The sequence below is a fragment of the Mustela lutreola genome, chromosome 4 (genome assembly GCF_030435805.1).
Source record: "Mustela lutreola isolate mMusLut2 chromosome 4, mMusLut2.pri, whole genome shotgun sequence".
Taxonomy (NCBI): domain Eukaryota; kingdom Metazoa; phylum Chordata; class Mammalia; order Carnivora; family Mustelidae; genus Mustela; species Mustela lutreola.
The window spans coordinates 6,793,489-6,814,000 of NC_081293.1; the positions used below are offsets into that span (position 1 = coordinate 6,793,489).

A 20,512-nucleotide genomic window follows, 5' to 3' on the forward strand; every position below is an offset into this window, starting at 1 on the left:
TGTGGACAGTCTGGTTGCGTGGTAGGGGCAGTGTTGCAATCCTGTCTGTTCTTCATGGGAACGTCCTTGAAAAGGCCTTCGGACATGCTTGCACGGGTGCTTGCCTGTTCTGTCTGCCCCAGCAGCCCCTTCCCCACCTGCCCCTCCAACGACTCTGTGCCTAAAGGAAGTGGTTCAGATAAGTGATGACACCACAATAGATTTCCTCTTCATCCCTTATATAGTAGAATAAATGTGAGTGCTGTTTAATGCATCACCTCCTTTCATACTGCATTTGCCAAGAAAGTGCAATTTTATTGAACATTAGGATTGAATTCTTAACTGAGTAATCAATTTCAGTAGTAAGTTAAAATGCCTTCTATTAATGGACAACTGCAACCGTTAATCAGAGTTCCAGCAGATTAACAGTTGTCAGCATTTATGCTAATAGCACTTATAAACCAGGGGCTCGTGAATTGCACTTCATACTTCCATATTTCTCCAACAGTTGGTAATACTTTCTGCTTGGAGGTATTGATTATGTTGTCCCTGTGCTGGCTACTTGGAGACGTAAAGAGATGTAAATGACATTTTCACGGTGATGACACAATATCACCTTCTGGTCTTGCACACTTGGCTCTGTGTCAGAATAGATGGAAAGGGTTCATTTGTTCTGGTGCTCTACTGTTTAATTTGATCTGGTGTGTGACTAAAGCAAGACAAATAGTATTTTTAATGAAACCATTTAATAACCTCTGGTAGCTTAGAATCGAACGCATTGGAAAAATGCAATTAAGGAATGGCTAGATGTAAACAACAGAGGGGAAGAAAAAAATCACTGCTCCGGAACCACTGACCCAATTCATTGTACTTTCAGACTTTCATCGCCTTAAATGGTTTTGAACCAATGAAGCTGGATTCCCTTCAAAAGACGGACAGTCCATCGTGTGAACTATAGTTTGTGGACAGATTTATACTGGTGAGTTACTGTAAAATATCTCCAGGTAAAAGCTCAGGTTTTTTTAAAACCCCTCTGGAATACATTTTCAATTAGTTGATGGCTATGGATTGCCAGCAGGCTCAGGGTGTTTCATTGGGATGTCTAATAGCAGGATCCTATGGATTGTCTTTCAATTAATTGCATCTGGTATTTTCATTTATCAAAAGCAAAATACATGTAATTAACTCTGAAGCAATATAGTTCAGTGTAAAGTGATTGTTTCTGCTGTCGCTGCTGCTACAGAGATAAGTCAACGGAAATTATACTACTAGGAAACTCAAGGCAGAATGGAAGTCGTGTTTAGGACTTCTTGACGTATTAATTACAAAGAATAAAAATGAATTGGGGAGATAGTCTCATGCCACCCCAAGTGAAAAGGTAGACGGACGCCTTTAGAAAGAAAGCCGCTTGCTGATGAGCTTGGATTTTAAGAGCTGCCAGCCTCTAGGATGTCTTGAGCAGCAAACGATTTTTTTCTGGTGGCGTTGATTGGGGATGTGGGTGTGCTCCGAGGAGAGCATTCAATTTTGCCTGCACTCCCTCGGAGTGTGGCTGAGAAAATCCTCGATCAATGTAGTTCAATCCTTTACCCAGAGCAAGGTTTGGAGGTCCAGAGTCTAGTCGCAACACGCCGCTTGCCATTTTTCACAAAACCCGCATCTTAACTCAAAGTCTCAAAATGGCAACTTCTCGGGAGTGATTGATGTTGACCCTGCTGGGAAAAAAATGTTTTCTCCTTGAGCTAACAGCATCGTTTAAAAGCAAGGCAAAGAGCGTGAGAGCGAATTTTCTCAGTGTCCTTTCTGTCAAACCCCTGGGCATGTTGCCCGAAGTGTTGGATAGCGTGTAGCCTCTGGTTTGGAGATTGGGCAGGTGCACCCCTGTGGGCTTGGGCCCAGCTTTCTCGGACCTGGGCACCATTAGAGACCTGCGTGCTGTGTTCCTCTGTGAGCTCCAGTGGGCGGGAGGCTGAGCACAGCCACAGCCCGACCCTAACCAGCAGACAGACTTGGGGCGCAGGGAGGGGTCTCACTGTGCATTCCCCCCGCCCCTCCCCATGGGGTAGGAGCAGTTGCAGATCCTGATGGAAAACTACCTGGGACCTCAGTCTCTTCTAGGGATTTGGAAGTCTTACGTGGGAATTCAGTAGTTGGGCTCTGATGGTCCCCGAAATCCCCTGCCTTTTTAAAGATTAAATTTGGTGTCATAGTCCCGAAGCTTCTCCTGGGAGTGACCCGAGAGGGCTTGACCTACCAAAGGCCACAATGGAGTATGTGGTTCAGAAAGACGCCATGTTCTTGAAACAATTCTAGGAACCTTAGCACTGGGGAGGGCGGGAGACTAGAAATACTGAACATCCTTTGCGGGGAGATGGGTGTATTTATTAGTAAGTCACGATGGCTACGCTCAGCCATAGACCTTCAGTCTTGCCCTTAAAGACCAATATTAATTCTTTTCTTTCACGCATCCTTCTCAAAGAAACTTTCCTTGAAGACTCCATGTGCTGGAGTCTAATCCAGGTTCCTCAGGCAGAGAGATGTTTTTACAGAATCTTTGTGGACCTGCTGGTTTCAGTATTGGGTGCCGGGGCTGAAGATGGTTTCAGTGGCTCATGGCCATGGTGATGGCAAACCAGCAGACTCCCTCCCACAGGCATCCAGTTCTGTGTCCAGACACTGGTGGTGGCTTGTGTCCAGTACTTCACTGAAAGGTGCTTGAGGCTCACCGCTGGCCAGGGGAACATCTCCACTGGATATCCAGAACTGGAGAGTAATGCTTGGTACATTTTATAGAAACCACAGGATTGGAAAACTCTTCTCCGAAGTTAGGAATGTGAGAATTCATAGTAAAAGATGAAATAGATGAAATGGGCTTTTTAAAAAAAAAAATATATATATATATATATATATATATATATATATATATATATGGTTGAGGAACCATGTTTTCACTGGACTCAACCTGATAATTGAACCATGCAGGCTCCATTTTTCGATTGTTTCGATCTCAGAGAAGAACATTCACTTTCCAGAAATGCATCTGTATCAGAATGTGGTTACAACACGGCTCCTGAGAACAAATTTTTCCCCAGAACTGAAGCGCTCAGATACTTGGCCTGATACACTTGTTCCCGCTTCTGTGTTTGGGGCATCATTTGGGGAAACAGCACCTTGGAGGAGCTCAAGGTGTTCGGGACCACCCCGGAGTCGTCCACAGTCAAAGCATTGCCATTGTGCCGGGAGGCCACTCTGTCTAGGACCAAACCCTGTTGGCCTGTAGCCCCCCGTGCCCCGCATCCTGTCAGGAAGTTCCCTTTGCCCCAACCACCCTCACAAGTACGGGGGGCTGGGGTTCCCGCATGTCCCTGGACACGTGTGTTGGCTCTCAGAGCTCTTGTCTGTGGCTCGTCACTGTGCCCGATAGGTTGTACCCCTGTTTTTGGCAGCTGCTGAGTCTGGTTGATACACAACAGCCTAAGAGGGACAGCTGGCATTGGCGCCTGAGGAGGGACCCATGTGTTGATTTCAACTCGGTCACTCACCTGCTGAGGTCTCCAGTCTAGACAAATCTTGTTTAATGTGGGCAGAGGAGAAGGAAATAGATGTTTTGCACAAAACTCATGAAAAGCCACAGCTTCAGGATGGCAAACCTTCGAGGCTCTAGAACTGTTTCTACGGCCTTTCTGACCTTGGTATTTTTGAGGACATCCTCATTGAAGAGCGTCGTGTGCCTGTTACTCTAGACTTTATTATTTTGGTTTATAGCCTTTTTAAAAATAAATTTCACATGAAATAGTTGAGTTTTCTTCCTGCAAAGAGGCTCATTTTGTCATCATGAATGAATCATGACATGGAAGTTTACATTTTGGCGTTTTTTGGGTAGTTCCATTCTTCGTTCTGTATGTTGCTACTTGTTAAAATGGAAACCCCAAATGCCCTCTGGTTTGCTGGTTTCTCCTGGAACCAGAATCTGTTCTGCATCAGTTCAGACGGGCTGTTGTTGTTCTAGGACTGCTGTAGGACTGCTGTTACTGACAGTGATCGCAACAGAAGCGGTAGGAGGAAGCGCTTTTTTTGTTAACCGTCTGCAGATACGTGGAAGTGCAAATCGAAGCTCTCGGCCTTTATTCTGGAAAATGATGACGGGGTCGCACTGGCTGTGGTTTGGCCAGGACATGGCCGCGAATCCGGCTGCTCGCACCCTGAGAAGCTTGGGCACCAAGTTACTCTTACAGGTCGTAATAAGGATGTGCAAGCCCAGTCCACTTCACAAGCCCCCCCGTTGCACAAGGAAAGGTGGAAGCGAGGGGTCCCCAGGGCCCCCGTGATGTCTGTGCCTGCTGGGTGGGCGGGGAGAGCCTCACCCGGCCTTCCGTGGGTGCCAGGCCGAGCTGACCATCGCAGTGCGGCTTGCGTGGGTTAGCAGGGTTCCACGGAGCCCTCTGCCTGGCCATTGGGGCCTCTGCCCTGTTTCTTCCAAGACAGATTTCTTTACCGATAAACAGAAGGGCAGTGTTGCCCTACTCTAGAAGCCGATAGCTACACCGTGGGGTGAGTGTGTTGGTCCTGGCTCCGTGGCCTCCAGGGTCCTCCTGAGCTCTTGGCGTGCACGAGGGATGTGGGATCGCACTCCAGCTTTTCGGCCAGAGGCAAGACTGCCAACATTGGAAACCATAAACCAGAGATAGACTCGCAGGACCTTCTCTCTGTGGCAGGGGGAATCTCTGGATGAGGAACAGTCAGGAGGCTGAGATGAGGGTGGGCGACGCTGGTGGGGCTTCAGCTCTGCAGACACGGGAGGAGGCCCCAGCTGGGCTCTGGGTGCTTCGGTCTTGTTTGGATTTTATTCCCTGAGCCACAGATCCAAGCTCCCATGGGAGTCGTTCTCTGGGAGGTGTTGATTCAGCCCGTGTTCCTTCCTCCCGAGAATCTCCGAATCCTGCCGCGGCTTTGGCTGAGATCATCCAGCCAAGGCGCCCCCTTGTTCTTGTTCTCAAGAGTTCCTCTTTGTCCATGCTGTACGGGCCCAGCCTCCAGACTCGTCCTGGCGGGTTTGTTTCATGCTGTTGATGTTTGTCCGTGTCCCACTCCTCGAGACCATGGTCTTTGTCACAGCCGCTTAACCAGCCAGGGAGGCGCGGAATGGAACAGAGGGTTTTAAATTTTCACTCTGTCCTTCATGTGTCCGCAATAAGCAAGCCTGTTGGTACTTCCGGAATGCCAGGCCAGGGCGGGTCTCTGCCGAATTGCGCTCCTGCTGGTGGGCCCGGCTGGGGAATGGTGGTGCAGGTGGAGCTCCTGCGGGCAGGAGCTGCGGCCTTGTGCAGCGTCCACCCACGGGTCATGCTGGGAAACATGGACGTGTGGACCGTCTCCCTCTCCCGGAAAAGGGAGGAACTTGACGGTCAGATCTCTTTGCTGGCACGTGGGACCTGTGAGATAACATTGCTGGAGACCCTGATTGTAGCCCAGGCTCAGGCTTCCCCTTGTCCTCTGCCCAAACACCGCAGTACCATTACAGGCTGTGCCAGCATCATCACAGGACGCCTTTACAGTTGGTGAGGACTCCTGGGGTCACTGCTCTCTGGTATGTTCCTAATGTCAAGTGTGCCACGAATCTGTCTTTCTCCCTTGCACTTGGTCCATGTGAAGTGGGGGCTGACCATGGATGGCTGCTTGCCCCCAAGGGTGTGGCCATGATGCACAGAGCCAGCTCCCGGAAGGCCAGCTGTCACGGTTGCCCAAACAAGCCCCCGATAGAGGCTGTCCTACCCCTGCCCCCCCCCCAGTGGCCTGGGGAGCAGCAGCCCATGTTCTGGGACATGGGAGGTGATTGTCAGTGGACAGAGCCTTGTCCTTTTTCCCTGAGGCTTGAGGTGTGGGTGTTAGGAGAATAGGGAGGAGCAGGAGGTGATGGCCTGAGGGTTAGGCCTCTGCTGGAGGAAGGAAATGGTACTTTGTTTACAGTTAACTACGTAATGAGGATTAGGTATGTTGGTAATAAGGATTATGTATGTTGATATGTGCGTGGGCAAGCAAGTGATCTATCTCCAGGGAAAATGTTGGGAGCTCGGATCAGGCATTCTCAGAGTGATCAGCAGGATAGGAAAAGGTATCCTGTGAATATTTTTGGGTAGGGCTTGTGTGTTGCCACTGTTAACTATGACTTCTAAAATGCCTAGACCAGGAACTTTCTTTGAGCCTGGTGGATTGTAAGCAATTCCTGTTGTTCCCCCATCAAGCTTTGTTAACAGAGGACACACGCCACCTCCCTAGTAGGTTCAAGTGTCATCTGGCATTACCTTAAATGTAGCCTCCCCTCCCTCTGCTGCAGATGCTAAAGAAATACTCCATGTACTGCCCATGTGAAATGGAGAGAGCCCTGGTATTTTCAGTCCTTCATCATCCAGTTTCTGGATCCACGTTTAAGCATTTTCTGAATCCCACCTTTGGGAAATGTCTGAGAATCCAGCTGTCCCCAGGTGGACGTGGGATCCCATGCCTGTTTGCCTGGAGCTCCCAACTAGCTCCAGCAGAGCACATTTGCTTGGCTGACTGATTGATCATTGATCGATTCCTTTATTTTTGGCAAACTCGGTCACTCCCACCTGGCCCCAAGCTGTTAAAAATGAAGTCTTGGTTAACCGAGTGCATTTGCGATTCATTCTTTCCACATAGCAATTAAGATAATTCCCTTAGACTCGTACCAGTTAAGGATAAATAGGAGGTTTTTAAAGAAAATGCAGTGTAATTCACTGGTTTTTGTGTGGGGGTCTGTGAGTAATCCATGAGGATATGTGCCACGAGTGGACCCCTTTGCAGGGCGGTGGAAGGAGCGCCTTCTTGGACTCGATCCTCAGAAGCAGCCCGACCAGTGACATTTATACATATTTCATTATGTGGGTTCTTTAGGCACAGGGAGCCAACAAATCAATTTCTCAGCAGTGTACTGTTTAAAAGAGAACCGGCACCAGCCTATGGGATAAGTTGGAGATGGCTGGTAAAATTAATTATATATGGCAAAAAGATAGAACATTATTATGGGGAACAGTTAACGTGCGGGGGGTGAAAACTTGAACCGTGCGTGAGGAGCAGTTCGGAGCATCTGATCCCGGTGTGTGTTTCTGTTTCTTCATAAATGTGCACTAACGATGGTGGCTCCCACAAAGGACCCCAAGTCCCCAGCCCTGGTCTTTCTCCAGGAGGACAGGATCGGATGTCCCCGCACCATCCCCTGATTGGATGCGTTTGAGGTGGGCTTTGATTTATGGGACCGTGTCGTGCTGCCTTTTCATAGGGGCGATTTGCAGAAAACAAGTCGTGGTGGTAAAGCGATCTGGTTCCTGTGCCTTGTAACCCAGCACCTTTTCTGTGGTCGCCTTCCCTCTTCCGGTTCAGCTATACATTGTTTAACTCAAAGGAAACCTTTGTTGGCCTGGACTGGGTGTAACCTGCAACTCCTTGAAAAATTCAGCTGGAACACGGCAGGAGGGGCTATCGGTTTCCATCGGGCGCGGGGTGAGGCTGTTCGGATGGCTGGTGCTTTTGCTCCCTCTTCCCAGGGCAGCTTGGGACGGACGAGGGCATGGCGGGTCAGGTTCTTGGGCGTGCCCTTCGGGTCCCCGCCAGGCCCGGCAGCTTCTGCAGGCCGAAAACTCGCGTCTGCCTTCCCATTTCAGAAATGCAAGACTGGGAGGTCTAGACTCCATCAAGCTGCCCTTGGCCTCTTGGTCTCCTCTGCATCTCCCTATATGATCGTCTGTGGGGACCAGCTCTGCTGGGTCCTCGCACGGATGAGTGCAGGAGGCGGCCCGTGGTGTGCTGTGAGCCCTTTTAGTCCTTCAGGGCAGCTTCTCCCTGGGATTTTACTACCTGGTGATGCCACGCCTTGAGACTATCAGGTGAAATTGGATGATAAAGGTTAAGGAGCTTTGCTCTAAGTCCATGGAAACTTCCAGAGTGATAACCACCAGCAAGCTTCCTGAGGTAGAAACCATGCCCGCTGCTCCCATCACCTCCTTCATTTTTCTGTACCTGGTCCCCCTGTTCTGGGTTCCACAGGACTGTTCCTTGAATGAGTGGATCCCAGGCTGCGGTGGGGCTGGGGAAGGGTTGGGTGGCCGGGCCCAGGCAGGGGGGCCCGTCCCAGCACCGGTCTGCAAGGCAGTAGCTTCAGAGTGTCTTCTGCAGACTGAAGGCAAACCAGCATGGTACAGTCCCTGTCTGGGGGGGGAGATATATGTGTTCCTGAGCTTTCAGAGGCTGGAAGGCAAAGGCACTCCTGGCTTCCCCTTGATGCAGGGAGGGTGGCGAGTTTGAATTCTGGGTGGCTCACTGTCGCCTCATGGGCAAGGGCGCTTGCGGATTTGGCTACCGTGACCACATCTGAACAGGGACTGTGAGGATGGCGAGAAGGCCCAACGGGCTCCCAGAGCCTCATGGCCCCAGGTCCCTTGGGGCTGGAGGACAGATGGCCTGTGTATCAAATTCCTTCATGGACCCGGCGTGCTGGCCGCCTGCTTTGCCTGCCTTTGGTGATTTGGAAGCCGGCATTTCCTGCATGTGGAACTGACAAGCCCCAACCCCACATTTGTTGAAAACCTTAAGTTTGAGAGCCCTGGCTTTTCATAATTCAGTCGAAACTCCCTGCTACTTCCTAATTACAGCAGAAGATGACCTCTAAACCGCGAGGTAGGGTTGCAACTTCCTCCAGGAAGGAGGATTCGTATTGATTTGTACTCTGATCTCCCACGGGCTTAAGTGGCAGCACCGCAGAGGCCTGTTTAAGGCCGGAAAGCCTTCTGCCTGTGTGTTTAAACAGCGGATTGATGCAGCGTTCGGCTTGGCTGGGAAGCAGCCCAGCTCTTCAGCGTGGAATCCATCCCAGCAGCCGCTCCCTCCGGCAGCCCCACGGCTTTGGCACGTTTTCCGCGTGTTTGCACGGGGAAGGTAAAGAAAGGCTCCAGTTGCAGAGGCAAAAAGACTTGGCCCGGGCCCTGGGGATGGGTGGGGGGGCAGGGTCCTGAGGGCGGGGCCAGGAAATGCCTGTGGCGCAACCTGGGTTACCCCTGATGACGTTGACCTTGGGCAGATTGGAGCCTCCTGTGCTTAGTGCGTCAGGCTCCCCCTCTGTCAGATGGGGATGAACAGGAGTGGTTAATCTCAGGTTGGGTGTTCAGTGACGCCCTGGCTTAGCTGGTACCTGGCCCCTAGAAGGGGCTTCCTGAGGAGGACTACTGCTGTCCTCCATTATTAGCAGCTTCAGTAAATGAGCTGGCCACTCCTTTGGCTTGGGGGGCAGCCCTGGTGACCTGCCCACAGCCGACAACACACACCTGAGGTCAAGGTTACGTGAACATTGAGATGAAAGGGGGCTAGAATGCGAGACTTCCTGCTCAGGACAGTTCTGTTGTGGTTTCCTGCTGGGACTTTGGAAGTCTGGCATCCCCCCGCCCCCCAACCCCAGTCAACCTCACAGTGACCTTTCTTCATCAAGGGACAAAGGATGAATCTTTCTCACATATGCACATTGCATTTGAGTTCTTGCTTTTGTGAGGGCGATCTGACCTGAGCCACATGGAGCTGGGAGGTGCTGGAGTCAAGGTCCTGTGCCTGGATGTGACTGGCAACCTGGGGACCCATTTAGCAATGTGGTCTTTCACTGGGAACGCATCATCACTGTCTTATCAGTGGCCCGAGGTCCCTGTGCTTTTCCCAGATGACCAAACATTAAGTGTGAGGCCAGCAGCGGTGGGTCAGCCGTGGAGAGGGTCAGCACCCAGGACCGTGCAGGGACAGGCTGGTGGTCAGGGCTACTTTCCGCAAAAGTCTGTTCCTTTCAGGTCACTTGGTTTGGACTCCTGCGTTTTAAGGCAAAGTCTGAAAATGCAGATTTGTAGCAACCAATGTTAATGGATTCAGACTGTTTGAATTTCACACTGAATAATGGCTGGAATTATCAGAGCCGGGGGCTTATCAGATCCTTGGATCGCTGTAATCTTTTCTCAAGATTCAATTGATAGCATGATGTAATATCACATTACTTTTATTAACAGTCCTGGTCATAAAAGAAACACACCTATTAGGATAGGAGAATTGAGTAAAAATAGTGGTAATAACAAGACAATTTGGAATATGTAATATATTCAGTAAATTTCAAAATGCCGCATCTCATTTGAAATGCAGTGTTGTGCATGTAGATATTGAATGCAATACCTCTGTACCCTAGGGCTTCCTCTTTTCTACATTAAAAATATTCTATTTAAATGCAGATTTTGATTTGCAATCTAGGAAGAACATTCGGGAAGTATGGGAAGAAGGACAACTCTGCACCTGTCACCAATTTCAGTTCCATATCCCTCTTGCTCTTAGGCTGCCTGTGCGTTTCTCCCTCCACCTCGCCTCCCCCCTGAAGGTGGTTTCTAAAGGCACAAGTAAGAAAAAGGCACAAAGTTTCAGAGGATGATCGTGTTGTTACACTTTGGTCTGTCCGAGAATTCTCGACTACCTGCACCCTCCCTGGCCAAGCTGAAGAAAAACAAAGGCCCCCAGATTTCTTCACACAGGCAGGAGCCGAGAATTTCTCCCTCTAAACTGAGCTAATTGCCGCAGGAGGGGATGAATATGTTTCCTGGGAGTCTGTTAATACTTACCTGCATTTGTAGCACTGAAGCTGTTTTCATTTCAGATTCTGTTCCTGCTACTATGTGTGTGTGTGTGTGTGTGTGTGTGTGTGCATGCGCACATGCACACGCAAGTATATTTATTTCTGTTGTTTTTCCACATAGAGTCTAAATACCTTCCCTGGAAAACCCACGAGACAGCCCTCTTGCTGGATGTGAATGTCGGGACGATGTTAGGGCTGCCCTTCTCAGCGCGGAAGTGACTTGTTTGATGTTGAGCTTCGGTTACCAAAGAAATGGATTTATAGCTTTTGACATTCTACTCTTAGAATTAATTAGGTGGCTAATCATTATAAATACCATTTACTTTTCCTGTTGTCTGCATTTAATAGAGCATCTTCTGCTATACGTACTTGTCAGTTTCAAACTGAGTGTTGTGTTTGGGCTTTTATGATCTGCCAAGGGAAAATGAAAGTAAATTCTTTATAATATGCTAATTGATCTATTTGGGAAGTTTTAGATATAGACCACATCTGTGCTTGCCGGTAACACGGTTAATAGCTTCTGTTCCTCAACATAGGAGAAGGTTTTCACGGTCTGTATGTGACCTTGCTGAGACATCCTATGTCTGCCCCAGGGCTTTGGTGCTGTGGAATTGGGGGGAGGGGGGAGCTTTTCCTAGTGCCTTGGAATTAGCCTCTGAGCTACAGCCCTGAGCCCCTATAGAATCTTGTTTTGGGGATGCCTCTGGCCAGAGAGGCTGGCTCTGGGAAGAATCCAGGATGGCTGGACCTGGTCTTGGCCCCCGTAAGCCTTGTCCAGCCTAGAACAGACTGACTGGATTGATGGCTTCAGAGCAAGTGACAGTGGGGCTTGGGCACTCCTCAGAACGGTCTCTTCTCCTAGGTGGTCCTCTTAGGTGATGCTGCCTCACCTGGTTTTGCTTCCCTTCAGGCAGTGGTTTGGGTAACTCGAGAGCCTCCCCACTTTATTTCTTTATACACAAACTTGTTGGTGGTTTGTGGAGCCAAGAAGTCCCGACTTGGCCTGTTGGAGAGGAAGGAGCTGCAACCTTCTGTGCTGCCTGGAGGAGGAGGAGGAGTCTTCCTGCTTGGGGGCTGAGTTGGGGGAGGCAGGTTTTTTCCCCAGTGAAGCCCAAGTGTTGGGGCTTGTAGCTTATGTCGAAGGCTTTCCCTTGCTGTGGAAAGCAGAGTTGAAAGTGACTTTATTTGGAGGGCAGAGAGGCCCGGCAGTAACGACAACAGAAAAGGAAGCCTGGGGAGCTGAGTGTTCCACGCGTGCCGGTCACTCCCAAGCATGTGGCCTCGTCGGGTCCCATCTGTGTGGCTGGGCCTGTGAGGGTTGTGGAGGGAGCTGACCTTACTTATTCCTAGGATGTTAATGGATAATGGAGGTTAACTGACTTCTCTTGGGATGTGGAGGAGCAGATGTGGGATTTGAACCTGGGTCCAGGGTGGAGCTATACCCTAGCATGTTCTGTGCCATCACTGCCCCCTACCCACGGTGACCCCCCCAGACAGCTCAGACATTGGGTATGGAAAGGTTTGAAACTGGATGTTCCTGATCAGCTATTGGTTTGATAACCATTCTGTCATCTCTGTACATCCCCAGGTTTGGGTACAAAGAAACCATCTCTAGGACGGGGCATCCCCCTGGCCTAAGTGCACACGGTCAGGTGAGCTTGTTGAGTTTCGTTTCTTTTGTGGGGCTCGGTGCTCCTTTCTCCCCCCAGACTAAGCTCACCTGCAGGGCTGGCCCCAGCTGAGGACAGGCCCCACGGACATGGCAGTAGCAAGGTCCCCAGGCTGGACCGGTGTCAGCCTGGAACCTCAAGCCTCCAGGTCCGTCTGTGTCTGTTCAGCAGAAGCACACCCCCAGCTGTCTCACCGGCACTGGGAGGGCGCAGCTGGGGTGTGGGCCAAGTCAGGGGAGAGGCTGAACAGGAGGCTCTTTTCGCCCCTCCCCCTGCCCCACTCACTCCCTGGCTTTCCTACCGGCTGTTAACACACGATTCCAATGACGTGTTAAGGGCCAACCCCATCCCACCGCTCTGCTCAGTGCTGTGTGGTCTCCCGTCACCGCGAAGCGTCCTTACCAGTGTAGGCGAGGATCAGGCTTTGCTTTTGGAGGGATCTGCCCAAGCTCCCATTGCCAGCACCTCCTTCCCCGCAGGCCAGTGACGATGGCTGAGAAGGTCTCAGTGCAGATTAATTTAAAGACCCTTGCATGGCGGGTCCTTTGGGTGGTGGTGGTTGACTGCTGCCCCTGCACTGTCATTTTTGGCCTCTTTTCCCTTTTGTCTGCACGTCCAACCTATTCTGTCTCTGGCTGGACTTGAACCCTGGAGTGCACATATGTCGGCACACCTGGGAATGTGGACCCCACAGGTGGCATGTATGCCCCAGGGGGTGCCTGCAGCTAGACGGGGTAAGAGAGTCCTTGGACCCCGTCCTCATCTGGGCGATTACCCTCGCTGCGTCTCGGAATCCGCTTTCACAAGTGCAGCCTCGCTCTAGCCTCCATGGTAGAGAGCTTGGTCTTAGACAAACAGCCATCCATCTTCGCCATTGGCTGAAATGTTTATAGAAGTGGAGCTGGGGGATCATCACACTGCACTGCTGCCTTCTCCTTTCCTGCAGGTTGATGCGTGGGGGCATTTTAATTTGAGACGAGTAAATTTTGTAATTGGATTTAAAAGAGGAAAATGAGTTGTCCCGGTTTACACGTTACCTTTACCACGGGCAGCGGGGGCCACGCTCGTCAGGTATGGATCAGATTATTTTGTTATGCCAACATTAATATTGGAAGCACACACATAATCTAGAGTCAGCAGGCTCACCCACTACTATCTCATTAAATTTTCAGGCAAAAGCTGCAAAAATTAATTGGAGGCGTGTAATAGTTTAGAATGTGAGCCGGCTTATGGTAATATAAATTATATGAAGAGAAGACAGTTTTATATACTGAGAGAGAGAAAACTGGTTTACTTTAATGAGAAGAGGCAGAAATGTAGAGCTATTTTTTCATTACAGATGCACTCTAAAGTGTTTGGACTTCGTTGATGAATAGAGTTAATTCGCTGCTGTAGTCCCTATAATTCATGTTGCACAGTTTAATGACTTCTAGATAAAAACAGGATTGAAATGTTAATTTCTCTGAAGAAATTGGGGCACTCTTGTATATCAGGCTTTCCCCCCTATTAAACCACTAGTTAATTTCACCAAACAAGTCTCTTGGAGATATTTCATGCTACATAGACTTCTGTATTTTTTACCTGGGTTAGCTTCTTTCCTTTTTTCCTTCTTTTCCTTTTTTAAACCTTCATGTATATGACGAGAGGATTTTGTCAGACGGAACTGTGTCTGGTAACTTGACCGCCGCGTAGAGGAGTCTGTCCACATAGAGTTCAGTAAACAACCGTGTGCCTTAATCTAATGGCTTCATCTCGTGGCTAATAATTGTCTCTCTTGGTTCTGTAGTTGGCCTGTGGGTTTGGGCATGCGATCTGTTGTCCCTGTGTTTGATTTGGGAAGTACACAGTATTGATCAGTCACTACTGGATTCCTGAGGCTTCAGTCCCAATCACACAGGAAATTTTGTCATTACTCTAGTATTTTATTTCACATTTGTGTTTGCTTTTCCACTTTTCCTAACTGGGTGGTCCCCCCCCCCCCCCAATAGAGCAGGTTCAAGTCTGGGTTTAGTGTCTTCCTCTTTAACCTACTCTCAGGAAAAACAAAACAAAACAAAACAAACTGAGCAGGAAATATTAACTGTAATGATGAAAAGTTAATTAATAGTGGTGCTGTGTAGTGAAGGAATATTCAAATGTTGTTACTTATTCCCGGATTATTTGTTGGGATAACCATGGTGTGGGGTTTTTGTTTCTACAATGAGGACAAAGAACAAAGTCACAAGTATTTACAAGGGGGAGGAAAGAAGTGACCCCCACCACCCTTCTCTGTTCTCCTGGTTCATCTCCGGGCGTGCTGTACAAAGGGCTTCCAGGAGAGACTCCAGGAGCACCAGGGTCCTGGGGACCTGACAAGACTGACTTAGAACTTCTAGGACCCTAGAAGGACCCTCCTTCCCCCACCTGGTTATCCTGACCATTGGGCCCAGAGAAGACTATGTCCTGAGAGTTGGGACATGGGACTGGTGGATGCTGGTTACTGAGCGGTTTTAGGGTCTTATCCATTGAACTTGGCTTTTCTGGGACCCTCCATCCCTCTCTTTGCCTTTGTCAGTTAGGAATGGTCTTACGTGGAGCGATTGGATACTTACTCTGAAATCTGTCTGTAGGCGTGCAGCTGGTATAGAGCAGTTAGGTGGCCTGGATGGGAATTGTAACGTGGACCGAGTGTGCACAGAGAACTGCCCCCCCCCCCCCCCCCCCCCCGCCGCCCCATGCCCATCCAGGCTCCTCAGGTCGCCAGATGAACTCTGGGAGCCTCATATCTGCATCAGCTACACTGGGCTGTGGGCCGGACTGGGTCTGATTTGTCTCCTGGCTGGGAACACGAGCACCGTGGTTACTGAGCTCCTCCTGGTGGGGGGGGGGGGGGGCTCACTCTTGTTCATCTTTTCTGCTCCCTTGATGCACTTAGTTGACCCCATTGTTTTGCCTCCAGCTGTCCCTTTCACAGCCGTGAAGTCTCTTCTGTCCCGCGTTGGTGATAGGCTAGTGTGTGTGTACTTGACTCCAGCTCATTTCTTAGCTTTCTCAGTCCTTTGAATTCCAGATGCTTTAATTTAGGATTCCCTTAAGGGAGTGTGTCAGCCTGGCTGTGCTGATGCTTTAGATCAGGTCATTCCTCATTGGAAGGCCATCCTGTGCTTTGTAGGAGCTTTTCAGCTCCCCTGGCCTCTGTCCACCCACCCTTCTTGCCCCGCGTGACCACCAGAAATGAGTCCCGATGTCATGACATGTGCCTGGGGTGGCAAGTGCCCCCTGGTTGAGGTCACCGCCCGAAGGGGCAGATGTTTGCTCCATGCCTGTTGTGTCGTGCCTGAGCCGCGTGGACGGAGCCTGTAGTGGCACTGATCTGTCTCCCCTAGCACCCTGCCGGGCGGGTTCTACAGCCTTCCCGCAACACATGCCTTCCATACCTGGGCCCGCACGCGCGCCCCCCCCTCGATCCCATCCAGGGGGGCCGGGAGGCCGCGGCTTTGGCAGACGGAAGGGAACTGACATGGAGAGGTGGACTCTTGCCTGTCCCTCGGCTCCATTAGACTCCACGGGCGTTCGTGACCGTGCCTCTGACGCACGTTCACGTGTCACCTGGTCACAGCTGCGTGCGGGGACGGCTTCCCTGCTCGTGTGCCGTGGAGGCTGGGCTGCCGAGAATCGGGCAAAGCCGCCCTCTCCGTCTGCACCGACTAAGCCTTATCGGCACGAGGCATAACTTACCGCCTGCTTTTCTCTGTATCTTTAACTTTTAATTGAAACCATTTAGTTACCACCCCTGCTGCTAGGAATCTGGGGACAATTAGGAAAGTCCCATCTGTCCTTTGAACCACATTATATTGCCTTCTCTCTTGCTATCTCCAGAAGTCGGCGGATTTTAACGGCACTGTCTCTGTTTCCCACTGGATGGCTGCTCTCTCCCTTGAATGAGTTACAGCAACTGTTTAATTCAATTATTTTCTGCAGTGCCGGCTTCGAGATGATTGAGTTGCATCAGAGGCCCGGACTTCCTGGTGCAAAGCCGTGCCTCCGCGCCGGCTGTAGGATTGTCAAGTTTTCCCGGAGAGTGAGGGGTGCACCCCGTCCCCACCCCCCAGCTTCCTGGCACAAGCCCCTGGTCACCATCTCAAAACATAGATTGGAAATGGCAGATGCCATGGGCTTTGCCAGTCTTTCCCCCAGGCAAGGAATTATCTGTCTGGTGCTATTAGGTCAGTGAATTCCTACCAGCTGTGGCTGCAAGAAGGGGGAGGGGGCAGGGCGGCCCGGGTGCTGGTCAGAAAGGCCATTTATAAATCTATAAATGTGCTACACGGCCCACTCTCCTGCTTTGCTATTTGACTTTGAATTAAACAAAGTGTCATGAGGGGAGGTGTATCTTACAATGATTTTAACCAATTTGCTTCCTAATGTGGAAAATCTGCCTAAAATAGGACGTGCTGAAGTGGTTGTCCCATATACGGGAGGGGGGTTGACAGGCCCTCGGAGGGGGTGAGGAGGGGTGGTTGGGGGCATGTGCCTTTCTGGGGAGCATGGGGATACCGAGCCTGCCTTCTGTTTTCTTGGTGGGCCTGTGTTCTGGTGGGTGCACCACCCCCACCCCCACCCCTACCCCCCGGCTCCTAGGACATGGGCAGTGAAGACCTGTCTCCGAAACACGGGGGTGTCTTGAACCCTGTTAGAAGGACTCTGGTGCTTGCTGAGAAGGCAGGCCAGGGGATAGATGGCTCGGGTCCTGGCAGGCCGTCAGCTGCATGTAGGGCTGAGGGAAAGGCAGGAGCAGAGACACAGAGATACCCAGTCCCAGGGGTCCCCTGCCCCGGGTGCCGTTCCTGAACTGCCTGGCGGTCAGGCGGGGCTGGGCCATGCTGGACACTGCCTTTAAACAGCCACCTGTCTCTCCAGAAGGTGGACTGTGATCCTGGTGCTGCCACCAGCGCCCCTGGTGTGAGCATCTCACTGAAGGAAGTTCTCGTTGGAAACATGAGGTTTTTTTTAAGTGCGTTGGCTCATCTCGCAGGACATCACTGGGCTCTGGCGCTGGTAGGAAAAGCAGCAGTCTGTTCCCCCGTGGGCTTGTCCAGAGGCTGGGCACCTGTCCCTGGAGAGGCCGCCACCCCTGCTCCACTCCAAGGCCGTCCAGAGGCCTGACTCCACTACAGAACCAAACCCGGTAGACAGAGAGTGCCGTGCGCGCGTGTGCATCGGGGTGTCCCTGGGAGGAAGGTTAATAGGTCATTGTCAGAGGAACTTGGAAACCAGCGTCAGTCCTTCCAAACTAGCACGCGTGCCCTTTGACCTAGTAATCTCCCTTCCCCACCTGGTGCCAAAAAAAGCTTGACTCCCTCAAGATGCTTTATCGTGGTGGTATTTAATGGCATAAAAGATACCTCAAGCATCCAACAGGGGGGAAAGTAGCTAATTCTTTAAAAAAACGATGCCTTCACAGTTTGAAATAACATAGATAGAAGGCTTGTCTCAGAGTAGAAAGATACAATATTGAATGTACATTTACAAATTAGAAAACCGTAGAAAATACTCATGTGAAACCTGATGAGTATTTCATAGTGGTTATCTTTAGTTGGTAGAATTTGGTGATTTTTTTTTCCTCTTTTCCCCATTCCTCATCCCAGTGTTCTGTAATGAATATATGGCTTTTTTTTTTTTTTTTTTTAATTTTTTAAAGCAGGGTAAAAAAAGTGCTGATCATCTGTTTCCAGGGGGTCATATGCTTGGGGAGGAGGGGCAGTGCAGTGTGAGATTTATAAAGGTGGAGCCAACAGCCGACAGTCCTGCCTCCCTGATTCTCAGGATGCCTTCCGTGTTCTTTCTCGTTGTATTTCTTAGAATATGCAGGCATGTATGAACATACAGAGGGTTTGTGTTGTCTTTTTTTTTTTTTTTTAAAGATTTTATTTATTTGATAGAGAGAAATCACAAGTAGACGGAGAGGCAGACAGAGAGAGAGAGGGGAAGCAGGCTCCCTGCTGAGCAGAGAGCCCGATGCGGGACTCGACCCCAGGACCCTAAGATCATGACCTGAGCCAAAGGCAGCGGCTTAACCCACTGAGCCACCCAGGTGCCCCGGGTTTGTGTTGTCTTAACCAAGAAAGAATCCTGCCGTGCTTCTAGCCCCGTTTGATATGACAGGTCTCCATCTGGCATTGCCCTCTGTCTGAGGGTATGTGTGCAGATGCAGGATTTTGTGGGCGGGGTCTGTGTACCTGTTAGGTGTTGGGTTTTTGTCAGTTGGCCCTACCCCTTTTTAAATTGTCTTTCATGCTAGCTGTGTGGCCTTGGGGAAATGGCTGACCCTCAGTGCCTGTTTTCCCATTAAACACAGGGCCAGCACTCCGGTTTTGTAGGCTTTTTAAGGACGCAGTGAGTGACTGCTTGTAAACAGGGTAAACCAGCACGTGCAGACCCCACTTCCTGTGTGTGTTGGTTTCACCCGTTGTTATTCACATCTTGGTGGGTTTTGTCACCACCAGTGTCCGTCTCCATCCCCTCCATGTTGGTAATCACAATTGTGAATTCTAATGCTTCAGCGTATCTTTTGGTTCATGTTGCATATTTTTTGCATTTAGCTGTCCTAGTACTTCATCCATCCATAGCCTAACCCTCCAATACATGCCTTTGAGGAATTTCTGTTTTTAAAGGAAAACTGTGTTCGGTTTGTACCCCCCCCCCCAGCAGATGTTGTCTCTCTGTAGCATGGTTTGGGTTGGGTCTTCAAGGCCTCTGCATTGGAGGGGCCTCCTGGGATAGGTTCATTAATGAGGCTGTGACGCCCCCAGGGTCCCCCAGCAGAGCAAGTGCAGAGACAGGGCCCAGTGTTCATGGGGGCCCAGTGTTCATGCTGTGGGGGGGGGGGGTTCTGATTTGCAGGGGGCTCATGAAAAGCAGACCAATGGGCCAAGATAATTATCCTCTGATTTGACCTCACCTAGTACGAGGTTCCCCTGAGCAGCCAGACTGCAAGTAGGGGTTTCTTTTCTTGACAGGGCATTTATTAAGTGCCTGCTGTATGTAGGGGTGGGCCTGGGACTCCGTGCAAGTCAGTCTGGGAGGCTGCCAGGCTCCAGGCTGCTTTGAGCCGCGTTCTTCCCTGTTCTGTCTCCTGAGGTTCTTGGAGCTTCCATCTGCTCCCTCTGGGCATGGTGCGCACACTTTGCACACTTTACACGGATCCGGGAGGGGGAAACCGACGAATCAGTGGCCAGAATAGTTTCAGGCCGTCTGTCGGTGGATGGCAGGCTCTGCATTGATGAAACTGTCATTTACTTACTCCCTGCTGGTGCTGGGCCCTCCCTGGGCCAGGCCCCTAGGCCTCCAGTTCACCGGTCCTCCACCGTGGTCAGCCTTTAAAGAATAATTTCACTGATTCTATTGGCATTTTTGGTACCCTGAATTGAATTTTTTTGCTTCAACCTCTGATTTGTCAGAAACTCGAAATGCTTAAAAACAAAAATCCCATTAGTATTATTTGTTTTCCTTTCCAGTACTCTGGTTTAAAAAAAAAAAAAAAAAATCAATTTTTATTCTGGTTCTCAAGTTTGTTGTCAAGAGCAAATATTTTTAAAGTTAAAAAAAAAATGTTGTGCAGCATAGTATCAGGCTCAGAAATATTACGTGTAGTTCCCTGCCTCTTTGAGGTTTCCATGATAAATTCGCTTTGTGGGAGCCCTTACTCCTGTTGTATTGAATGTTTGGGGAGGGCACTAGGGCCCCACTCTCCTGGCTGCACTACCAGCCTCACGTGTTAGCACACACCATCCCAGCCCAGAGTTAGAGGTATATTTGAAAGCCTGTGAAACTAAAATGGCTTATGTGAGATTTTATCCCGTCTTGATCATTTTGCTTGGTGGAGCCGACCACGACCTCTAAGGTTCCCCCCTTCCAACTGAGGCTCCTTGTTTGGGACCTTTCTTGAAGGTAGATGGGCTTATCCAGCAGCAGGAAGTGGGAATTAGGATGGGTGCTGCCTGCTTCCTAATTTTTTGTGATTTTCAAGAAACTCATCATAGCTGGGCCTGGCAGAGGACACTTGATTTCTAGCCTTCGAAAACTGTAATGGCGCCTGGGTGGCTCAGTTGGTCAAGCAACTGCCTTCGGCTTGGGTCATGATCCTGGAGTCCCGGGATCGAGACCCACATCAGGTTCCGTGCTTAGCAGGGAGTCTGCTTTTCCCTCTGACCTCTCC

At 50.2% G+C, this 20,512-nt stretch overlaps 1 protein-coding gene across 4 annotated transcripts in view; it reads left to right on the forward strand.

Moving 5' to 3' along the window:
* Positions 1 to 20,512, forward strand: part of CTBP2 (C-terminal binding protein 2) — a 154,738-nt gene that overhangs the window by 45,999 nt on the left and 88,227 nt on the right. For 2 of the 4 annotated variants that reach the window (XM_059172891.1, XM_059172892.1), the window contains one exon: positions 857 to 958. The exons of the other annotated variants lie outside the window; for them this stretch is intronic. The gene's annotated coding sequence lies outside the window, so the exon portion shown is untranslated. The remainder of the gene's footprint in view (positions 1 to 856; positions 959 to 20,512) is intronic. 4 annotated transcript variants of the gene reach the window in all.